Source organism: Hydra vulgaris, chromosome 11 (assembly GCF_038396675.1).
Source record: "Hydra vulgaris chromosome 11, alternate assembly HydraT2T_AEP".
NCBI lineage: Eukaryota > Metazoa > Cnidaria > Hydrozoa > Anthoathecata > Hydridae > Hydra > Hydra vulgaris.
In genome coordinates this window covers 34,865,274-34,876,611 of record NC_088930.1, presented here as the reverse complement: position 1 = coordinate 34,876,611, position 11,338 = coordinate 34,865,274, and positions in this window count along the sequence as shown.

Below are 11,338 nucleotides of genomic sequence, written 5' to 3'. Positions count from 1 at the left end.
GCACGTAGTCTGGTCCCTTATCTTTTTTGAGTGTGTCCGACACATTCTAACTTTACTGGTGTCACATCAAATTGTGAATAAGGATTTGAATCAATTACTTCCTTAAAAGAAGAGGTGTCCCCATCCCCTAAGTATTCATGATAAATCAAATTATGCGTCTGTACTGATCTACTCAATATTTCAACTGCTCCAGCTCCTTCCATTGAACTAGATGATCCTTTATGATTTATATTGCAATCATGGCTCATTAATCGTTCATTATATTCATGGTTTTTTAGACTTTTACTTTTTATTTTGCATTTACGACAGTGTTTTGACATGATATGCACATCAATACATCTAAATGGTGTTGTAACAGCCTGCCATTATGGCAGGCTGTTACAACACCATTTAGTGATACGTGTCCACGTTTTTGCCATGTGCCATCGATCAAAACACGACAAGTTCCATAATTCATAATCTTTTGATCTACATCACATTGATCAAATGCTAACTGTGCAGTTTTTTCCATGCTCTTAATGGTAGCTGCATAATAAGCTGCATGAAGCTCTTCATTGATATAACTATAAGTTGGTTCAGATAACCCATAAATATACATACATATTCATGCATGGTGTAAAAATTGGAAATTGCTTCGTGTTCTTTTCTTATTTCTCTAAATCCTATAACAGCCCTTACATTTGCTTTAAATGAGTTTCTCCATTGAGTTTCTTTACTCGGTGAATATTCTTTAGAAGTGAAAAAACTAACATTAGCTGGACAGTTGTTACATAATAATATTAATTTGGAAGCTAGTCCCATGCGTGAACTAAGTTTGCTCCAAAGTGTCACGTCTCTAGAGTCACATTCAGAACATATGGCTGTCTGCTCTATGAACCTTCTCAACAATTGAAAGTCAATCAAAATTGAATAATCTTTTTCATCAGTAGGTGAAACTTGAGTTGCAATTTTTACTTCTCTTATTGTTTTTTTATTAGGAAAACTTACAACCTTTTCTGAAATCAAACTTTTCTTAGCTGTGTGTTGATTTTCTCTAAATTTATATTTTATCTTTCTTTTACGATTGGATGGATTACCATTAATTTCAAATATATTAATAAAAAACTATAAGCTTCATTTAATTCACAATAAATCTTCTTGTAGAACAAGGCAAGGACTCTAACTACTTGATAATAAACCAGCTAATATAATGAAATGACGTTTTAGGGTATGTATTTTAGCCTCCTAAAGCTTGACGTTTTAGGGTATGTATTTTAGCCTCCCAACAATTTACAGAATCAAAAAAGCAGATACGATGTAATATGGGGAAAAATATCACAAATTTGTGTTTAAACATTGAAAAACTCAATTTTTTTAATGAATTATTTAATTTATTTAGATATTGATTTGAAAAATTTGTATTTACCTCTTTTTTTTTTAATGAATTATTTAATTTATTTAGATCTTGATTTGAACGGTTTGTATTTACATCGTTGAAAAAGTTAAAATTCGATTGAAATAATATGTCAATATGACATTATTCCATATCAATATGTCACATCAAATTGACATATGATTTTTTATTGTAAAAGTTAAAAAAAGGTCATCCGTTTTTTTACTTTTTAATATTCAAAGTCATCCAATTTTTGTACTTTTTAAAATTCAAGAAAAAAATTTTCATAATGATTTCTTTACTCGTTTACCTAAAATGGGTTTATTATTACTACTTTAACTTACACGCAGCTTAAAGTTACTTACACTTAGCTTTATGTTACTTACACGCAGCTTAAAGTTACTTACACGCAGCTTTATGTTACTTACACGCAGCATTATGTTACTTACACGCAGCTTTATGTTACTTACACGCAGCTTTATGTTACTTACACGCAGCTAAAAGTTACTTACACGCAGCTTTATGTTACTTACACGCACCATTATGTTACTTACACGCAGCTTTATGTTACTTACACGCAGCTTTATGTTACTTACACGCAGCTAAAAGTTACTTACACGCAGCTTTATGTTACTTACACGCGGCTTTATGTTACTTACATGTAGCTTTAAGTTACTTAAATGTAGCTTTAAGTACTTACACGCAGCTTTAGCATACTAACTTAGGGGATGATTGCCTAACATTAGCAGGTTCCAAGACGGTATTGCCTCTTTCACGGGCAGACTGCTGAGTTTTTTGAATTTATAAAATTTTGTTATAAACATTAGCTGTTGTTATGCTATTTAAATTCTGATTGTCAAGGGTGAAGGTGTTTTGAAAAGCTTAAGGTGAGGGACATTTTATCTTTACGGAAAGTGCAAATTTGTTAAAGTTGTTCTCCGCCAAAACGAAAAAAATTTTAAAAATAAGCTTTTAATTTATCTAGTAAGATATTAGATAAGAAATTATTTAAAATAATAAAGATAACATTTATTAATGCTTTTAAATAATTAAATTTTTTAATTTTTATGACCGAAATTTTTACTTTTTTCCTTAGTTTCCTTTAGTCCTTAAAGATATTATGTTATTTAGATATTTTTTTTGTTTGTTGGAATATTTTTGTTTGTTGGAACAATATTTAGAAAAATATATTCACAAAAATAGATAATATTGAAGAAGTTTAATTTTAAAATTATCATTTAAAAAAACTACTTGAACAGCAGAATATAAAAGAAAAATCAGTTCTAAGTAAGAAAATTACTAAAAGTAAAGATAAAGTAACAAAAAGATGCAGAACACGAATTATCAATAACAGTCATTGCGATAGTGCTGCATGTATTATATGAAGAAAACAAATTGATGAATTGCTTCATGAGAAATGGTTTCAGTGCTTTGATTGTCGGGGATGGCTCCACAAAAACTGTGAAGTTGATGGTATTGGCATTTTTTTAAATTGTTTATCAATAAACTCGAAATAATGAGTTATTCTTTGAGAGGAAAAAAAACGATTGAGAGGAAAGACTAAATCTTCACACATTCTTCAAAAAATATAAATCTTTTTGTAATTTTTTCGGAGCAAAAAACATTACACTGTTAACTTGCTCAACTCAACGGCAATCTTCACATATGTCTTTTGAATTTTTTTTAAAACTGTAACATTGTCGCCAAGTTACCTTGTCTTCGAAGTTTATATATTTTACTACAACCGTTCATCTATTTTACTGTCTAGGTTTATTTTTTTTTCTCATACTGTGTGCTCTCTTTATTTGAATCTAATTTTTTAATTCTGAGTAAAAAACTTTGAGCACATTATAAAAGTTTGTTAGATGCTATTAGAGTCGCTGAATAAGTAACCAATGTTCATTCACATAAATTTTGGATATTGCACCATACAACGCTTTGATCTCATTGTCAATTCGCCAAATTATAAAAACAGATTTTCAGATGGAAGAAAATTTTCAAAATATCATTATCGATATACAATAAGTTATTCTTATCGTTATGCAAAAAAAAATGTCGATAAAATATTTCTATTAAACACTAAACAAGCAAAAAATAAACAGACCAAAATGGTTTGATTCATATACAAAAAACCTTGTTCAGGACAAACATCGTGCATGGTACAAATTTCAAATAGTATCTAAGATGTCAAACACAATAATAAACAGTGTAATTGAAAAAAAAAAGGAATATAAAAAAAATATGTAAAAAAATTATCTAACTATATAGAGAATAAGAAAATGCAATTCGAATTGTCATAAATAAAAATTTTTTTATGTTAAATCGAAACTAAAATTATACTCGAGTGTCAATTCAATACAAGACAAACATAGCAAAAATAAACATTGCAATCACTAACAAAATGAAAATAGCTAATATATTTAAAAAACAGTTTCAACCAGTCTTCACAAATAATATAAATAATGAGCTTCTTGAATTTGAGAACCGATCCTTAACTCAAACAAACGAAATGCAGATCTTCTTTTTTGTGAAACCACAATGTTACAGAAACTAGAAAAGTTAAATATTTACAAATCGATCGAGATTGATGGCGTAAGTCCATACGTTCTGAAAAACTGTGCAACGTCATTTTGCATTCCACAAAAAAAAATTACCTAGGCAATGGAGTTAAGCAAATGCTACGCCACTACACAAAAGCAGAAGTCGAGTTATCGGAAGTAGTTACAGGCCAATATGTTTGATGTGAACGATAGCTCGCACCAATCACAAGTAAATTAATGGAAAGTTTAATTCGCGACTCCATGATGCAACATCTAATAGCAAGTAATCTTATCACTTCGCAACAACATGGTTTTGTGCCAAAAAAAGAGCTGTTTCACAAATTTGCTAGAATGTCAAGACTTTGTTTGTACAGCTTTACATAACAAACATCCAGCCAATGTTCTATTTACTGATTTCGCAAAAGCATTTCACACTGTATCACACGAATACATTATCTATAAAGTTTAATCGTACGGTTTTAATAATAAATTTGCTGCATGAATAAAATCTTTCTTAAGTTACAGACAACAACGAGTTGTACTTGGTGAAAACCAGTCTGACTGGAGTCCAATCAGAAGTGGTGTAATACAAGGATCAGTACTTGGACCGCTTTTATTCACAATGTTTATAAATGACCTTCCTTTTCAACTTTTCCACGAAATAAAAATATACGCCGACGATTGTAAAACTCTTGCTGAGCTTGACAAAATTAAAATACAAAGAAACGAATTACAAAATATATAGATAAAATAGCTAAATGGTGTCAGGAATGGGAGATGAAACTCAATTGAGTCCAATCAGAAGCGAATCCTTTAGCTTTAATATTACATAAATAAATAATTTTATGACTAATGAAAACATCGACAGATTGCTCCTATCATTTTCCAAATGAATTAGAAGAATTTCTTTTTAAATATTTTAATGACAGAAATGCGCATAAAGTTAAAATTGTTTACTTAAATATCGGAAGTCTCAGTTGCAATTTTGAAAAATTACTCAATTTATTAGATGAAACAAAAATTTTAATATAATTTGCAAAACTGAAACATGGATAAACTCAAATGACTTAATAATACTACACGTTTTTATATTCCTCATTTTAAATTGATTTCGCTTTAAAGGCAAGTTAATAAACGCTGATTTATGATGCTGATTTTTGCGTTTCTGACGGCGATAAAAAAGTTTTAACTATTGAAATTATAAACAAAACATCTAAAAATTTATTATTAAGCGCCTGCTATTGACCACCCGACGGCGTGAGCTTTAGCATTTTGTTAAAACAAAATATCTTTAAAAAAGGCTTAGAAGAAAACTAAAAATGTTTTAATTTTGGAGATCTTAGTTTGGATTGCTTTACATATAATAAGGACAATAAAGTTAAAAACTCCTACGGCTCAATTTATGAAGCTGGAGCAGTTCCTTTGATTAATCGTTCTACGAGGGTAACAAAAGGGTAACTACAAGGATAACAAAAAACTCAACGCCTCTAATTGATGATATCATAACAACTGATATCTTTAACAATAACATTCAAAAAGGAATTTTAAAAACTGACATTTCTGACCAATATTTCTAAAAAATTCGTAAACGCTTAAAAAAAATTATTACTCTAGAAAATTTAAAAACAACTCTAAACGCACTTGGCAAGTAATAAAAGAAATTACTGGCAATCAAAAAACCATTGGTTGCCAGTGAAAATGACCATGAAATTCTGCTCGAAAAACTGAAATACTGCAGAATTAACTGTATAACTATAAAATGGCTTTGAAGTTACTTATAAAACTGCAAACAATTTGTTTTTATTAATAACTATAACCAAAGCCATCTTCTAAATATTTCCTGAGATGTTTCTAAAGGTTCTATGTTGGGCTACTTTTGTTCTTAATCTATATAAATGACTTAAATAAAGTCTCAATTTTAATAGTATCATGTTTGTCGACGACACCAATTTATTCTTGACTAATAATGACATATCCAAACTCTATTCTTCAATGAATGATGAACTTAAAAACATATCTACTTGGTTTAAATGTAACAAGTTAACTATTAACATCAATAAAACCAAATGGATTCTTTTTCATTCGTTTTCTAAAAAAAATTTATCCTAAAATTTGCCCAAAATATTTATTGATAAAGTCGAAATAAAATGAGATTTTGTTACTAAATTTTATGAGTGGTTCTCGACGAGAACATTACATGGAAACCACATATTGATTATATTACATGGAAACCACATATTGACTATATTACATGGAAACCACATATTGACTATATTTACTCAAAAATATCTAAAAGTAACGGAGTCTTACATAAATCCAGATCATATTTAAACAAATATGATCTGGATTATGGTCTTAGCCTTTTCCTTGTAACATGTGGCCTTGACCTTGCTGCTTTTGGCCTTGTTAACAACTGCGATATAAATTATGCCAACATAGCTTGGGGAAGCACCGAAAAAAGTAAGCTAAAATGCCTTTATCGCCGTCAGAAGCATGCAATCCGATTGATTAATTTTACGGATCATTTTACTCATTCCAAACCATTATTTATGGAAATGAAAATAATATTTATTTTAATATTTACGAGCTCAATGTTTATAACATTTTATGTTTTATTTGCATGTGGAAAAACGATTTAACTTTCCTTATCTTTGAAGACCTTTTTTCTCTAAACCCAATTAATAAATATTACTTAGAAATAAAAATTTTGTATATGAACTTATTTGCAGAACAAAATTTAACAAGTTTTGCATTAAATTTTGAGCACCATATCTTTGGAATAAAATTGTAGTACCTAATTTTGATATATCCGATACTTTTTCGATCTTTAAAAGTAAACTTAAAGATTTTATTTTATCTATTGATGATGTATTTAAACACTTTTTATAACAACCACGTGTTTTTCTTTTTAATTGTAAGGCTGTTGTATTTTCTCTTTCCTATTATAAAGAGATGCCTTACTTTATTTATTTTGTATTTATATACAGGGTGCGGAAAAAGTTCCCGTACAAAAATATAAACAGCAAAAACAGCAAAAGTTCCTGTATAAGACGAGAAACAAATTACACTTTAATTTAAAACAAAATAATACTAAAAAATTATAAAAGAATACAAAGGAATACAAAAGATAACTAAAAACATAGAAAGAAAACACCATAAAAATAATTTTTTTAAATTATACTTTTGTACGGGAACTTTTTCCGCACCCTGTATATTTGTATAAGTATTTATACATTTGCGTTTTTATAAGTTCTGACGATAAGATCATACTTATTATATGTAACATTTTTGTCGTTGTTTTTGTAAACAACAACAAAAATGTAAACAATTAAAAAAAAGATAATCAAAAAAATAAAAAATAAAAAAGTATAAGTAAATGTAAATTAATGCATTTTGATAAGAATAATCAAAAAAAAAATTATACTATCTTTGACAACAATCAAAAAATACGAATTCGAATTGAAGACTCCGATTCAGAAAAAGATCTAGGCGTTATGACATCTACTGATGGAAAATACAGCCAACATATCAATTATTGTGCCAACAGAGCTAATAGAATGCTAGGTTTAATTAAACACACATTTGAATTCTACACCACCTCAATTGCTGAAATATCGTATAAAACCTTTGTTCGACCGCTTCTCGAATAGGCAGCACCAATCTGGAATCCATCACAGAAATACAATATAGAAGTTCTTGAAAAAGTTCAAAAAAGAGCATCTCAAACAAGAAGCCTCTCGCATCTAAGTTATGGATTACGATAAAAAAAGGTTTAACATTACAACGCTAGAAACTCGAAGGTTAAAAGGAGATTTAATCGAGTGCTTCAAAATTGTCCGCGGTTTCATACAAGTTAAATGGTGTTTATCTACGTCAAAAATACTAATAAAACCTGATGAGTTATTGGAACAATCTGCTTACAGAAGAAATCCGATTCAAAAAAGAACTAATAAAAGAATGTCATTAAGAATTTCTTAATAGAATAGCCACTGTATAGAATCGTCTTCTTCCGTCTATCGTGCTATCTACATCAGTGAAAACATTTAAAAAACGATTAGATAAATGTATTGAAAGCAAATATAAAGTCACCGGCTGATATAGATGAAAATTTAAATTATTTTAATTGTTATTTTGTTAAATTTCAGCTATATAATTCAATAATAATAATAATAATAATAATTACAATAATAACAATGATAATAATAACAATGCTATATTTAAATATACACGCACACATACATACATAAATAAATACATAAGTACATACATACATACATACATACATACATACATACATACATACATACATACATACATACATACATACATACATACATACATACATACATACATACATACATACATACATACATACATACATACATACATACATACATACATATATTTCACACATACGCTTATATATATACACATAAACACACATACATCCATACACATACAAACATATATATATATATATATATATATATATATATATATATATATATATATATATATATATATATATATATATGCACACATACACATATACACGTATACATGCGCACATACATACATATACATACACATACACACATATTAACACACAACACGCCTACATACACATATAAACGCACATTTATACACATACGCATACATATACCCACACATGCAAACGCACACACACATTCATTATACAAGGATGAAAAAAAAGCTGTACACAAATCTAAAGATTCTTTTAAAAAAAAAGTATTAAATAAATAAAATATAAAAGAGAGAGTATTTTTAATAAGACTATTAAGAGTGATATATTGCTTTTATTGATGTTATTACTCTAGTAGCTATCCAAATAGTGTTTTTTAATTTGTTAAGAAAAATACATAGAGAAATTGAGTTTTCAGTTTTAAAAGAATGAGATATATGATGAATACTCATAAGTGTTTCAAAGTTTACGAAATGTCTGATCTTGGCTAACATTCCAACTTATTGACTTAGCTTAGTCTGTAAGTAAGTTTGATGGTACTTAAGAGAAAGACTCTCATCCAGCCAAACTCCAAGGTACTTTATAGTTTTTGACGAAGCTAATATTTTTTAATGCATTAAGTGCATTGTTCCTTGTTTTTTTGGTTTTTGGTTTTAAAGACAACTATTTTAGTTTTTGTAACATTTAATGAAATTTTATTTGCTCTTAGCCAATTAATAACAGAAAATATGGCCTTATTAGTTTTTAACTGCATTTTTTCAAGCGAATCTTCAACAATTAACAGGTTAGTGTCATCGGTGAAATGGTATGTTAAAACATTATAAATGCAGGTGTTAAGTTTGTTGATGTACACAAGAAAAAGCAGAGGCCCCAATATTGACCCTTGAGGGACTCCCGAAATTATAGTTTTGGTTAATGAAGATGTTTCCTTAACTGTAACGTATTGAAGTCTGTTATCTAAGTATGATTTAAACCATTTAAGTGGAATTCCACGTACACCATAGTATTTTAATTTGGCAAGAAGAACATCGTGACTTACTGTGTCAAATGCTTTTTGCAGGTCGAGGAAAAAACATTGACTCTTGTTGGCAATGAAATGTAAGGAAAAAAAGCATTTGAGCACATATTAAATATGAAAAATGATATTTCAGGCAAGTTTTCATAATTAAAAAGATTAATGTTGAAGTCACCCTTGAGCATAACATTTTTATTTTCTTTTGTAACTTTTTCCAATAAATTAATAAGAAAATTTTTATTAAAACCATGAATTGACATGCAAAGGTGACGGTAGATACAACCAACGATTGTATTTTTTCCTTTAGGATCTATTATTTCTATAAAAACTGATTCAAGTTTATGTGCTTTGTACAATAAAAGGTCATCTCTCTTTTTATATATAGAAGTAGAGACTATTTTTCAACCCGATGCTCTTGTACTGTATTTTGATGAACTTTTACCTAAAAAGCACGAAATGAACTATTATTTGCGTATCTTTTGAAAAAAGTTGACCCCGCCATTGAAAAATCGATTTTATGTCAAAATCGATTTTTTAATGGCGGGGTGAACTTTTTTTAAAAGATATGCAAATAATAGTTCAATTCGTGCTTTTTAGGTAAAAGTTCATCAAACTACAGTACAAGAGCATGGGGTTGAAAAAAAGTCATAACCCTAATATACGTTACGTACAAACTTGTCACATTAAAAAGCAATTTCAGATTTTTTAGCTAACGTGTTTTTTAAATATAACCAATTCTAGTGTATGTGTATATATGTATATATACATATATATATATATATATATATATATATATATATATATATATATATATATATATATATATATATATATATATATATATATATATACATATATATAACTAATCATATTAATAATGATAACAATAAAATAATAATAAAATAGTAGCAATAAAAGTATTAATAAGAAGAAAAGTACACAACACTACAGAAAAATAATTGAGTATAGAAAAAAGTAAGGGATAAAATTTAAAGAAAAAAGGTTATAAAACTTATCAGAATTCGAATTTGAGAAACAAAAAAAGTACTTATTATAATATATATGTATATATATATATATATATATATATATATATATATATATATATATATATATATATATATATATATATATATATATATATATATTTAATACCAATATATATTTATTTTATTTTTATTACACCCACTGTTTCCAAAAAAAGGTAACTTTGATTCCGTTTTTTTGTTTTTGACACTATTCCTTAAACTCATTTGCGACACTATTCCGTTTTTTTGTTTTCGACACTATTCATTAAATTCATTAATTAGGTATAGAAAAAAGTAAGGGATAAAATTTGCGACATTATTCCTTATTCTGTTATTTGACAATCAATCGAGCGACAATTTGCGACACTATTCCTTTCTCACATTTTCGACAATCAAATTTGCGACAATAAAAATTTGCGACAATCAAGATTTTGCGACACTATTCCGCCACACCGTTTAAGAGTTTTACATCAGTGATGAGTTATTTAGATTGGATCAACATTGGGTTTAGATCATAAAAACAATTAAGTTTTTACATATGCTGGCCCAATGTATCTGTGCAAGCTGCTTTTAGTTGAGTCAGTATTAAGTCTTTTATATATATTATTGTTAAAAACGTGACATAGGATTAACGTTGGAATCATTGGAACATCGAAAAAAACAACCGACTTTAACGATACTTTACATACATTGGTCCAACATATGTATGCTAGCAGGCTAATATATGTATATAGTAATATTTCTCAAAAATGTGTTTATGTTTGATTCACCAAATGAAAGGAAAAAAAAAAGAACCGGAACAAATCTCTACAATTAATTAAATGGGTCATTTCAAAAACACCTTGAGTCAAAAAACCAACTTTTGGGAAACACTTTATGTTAAAAAATCAAATTTTAGGA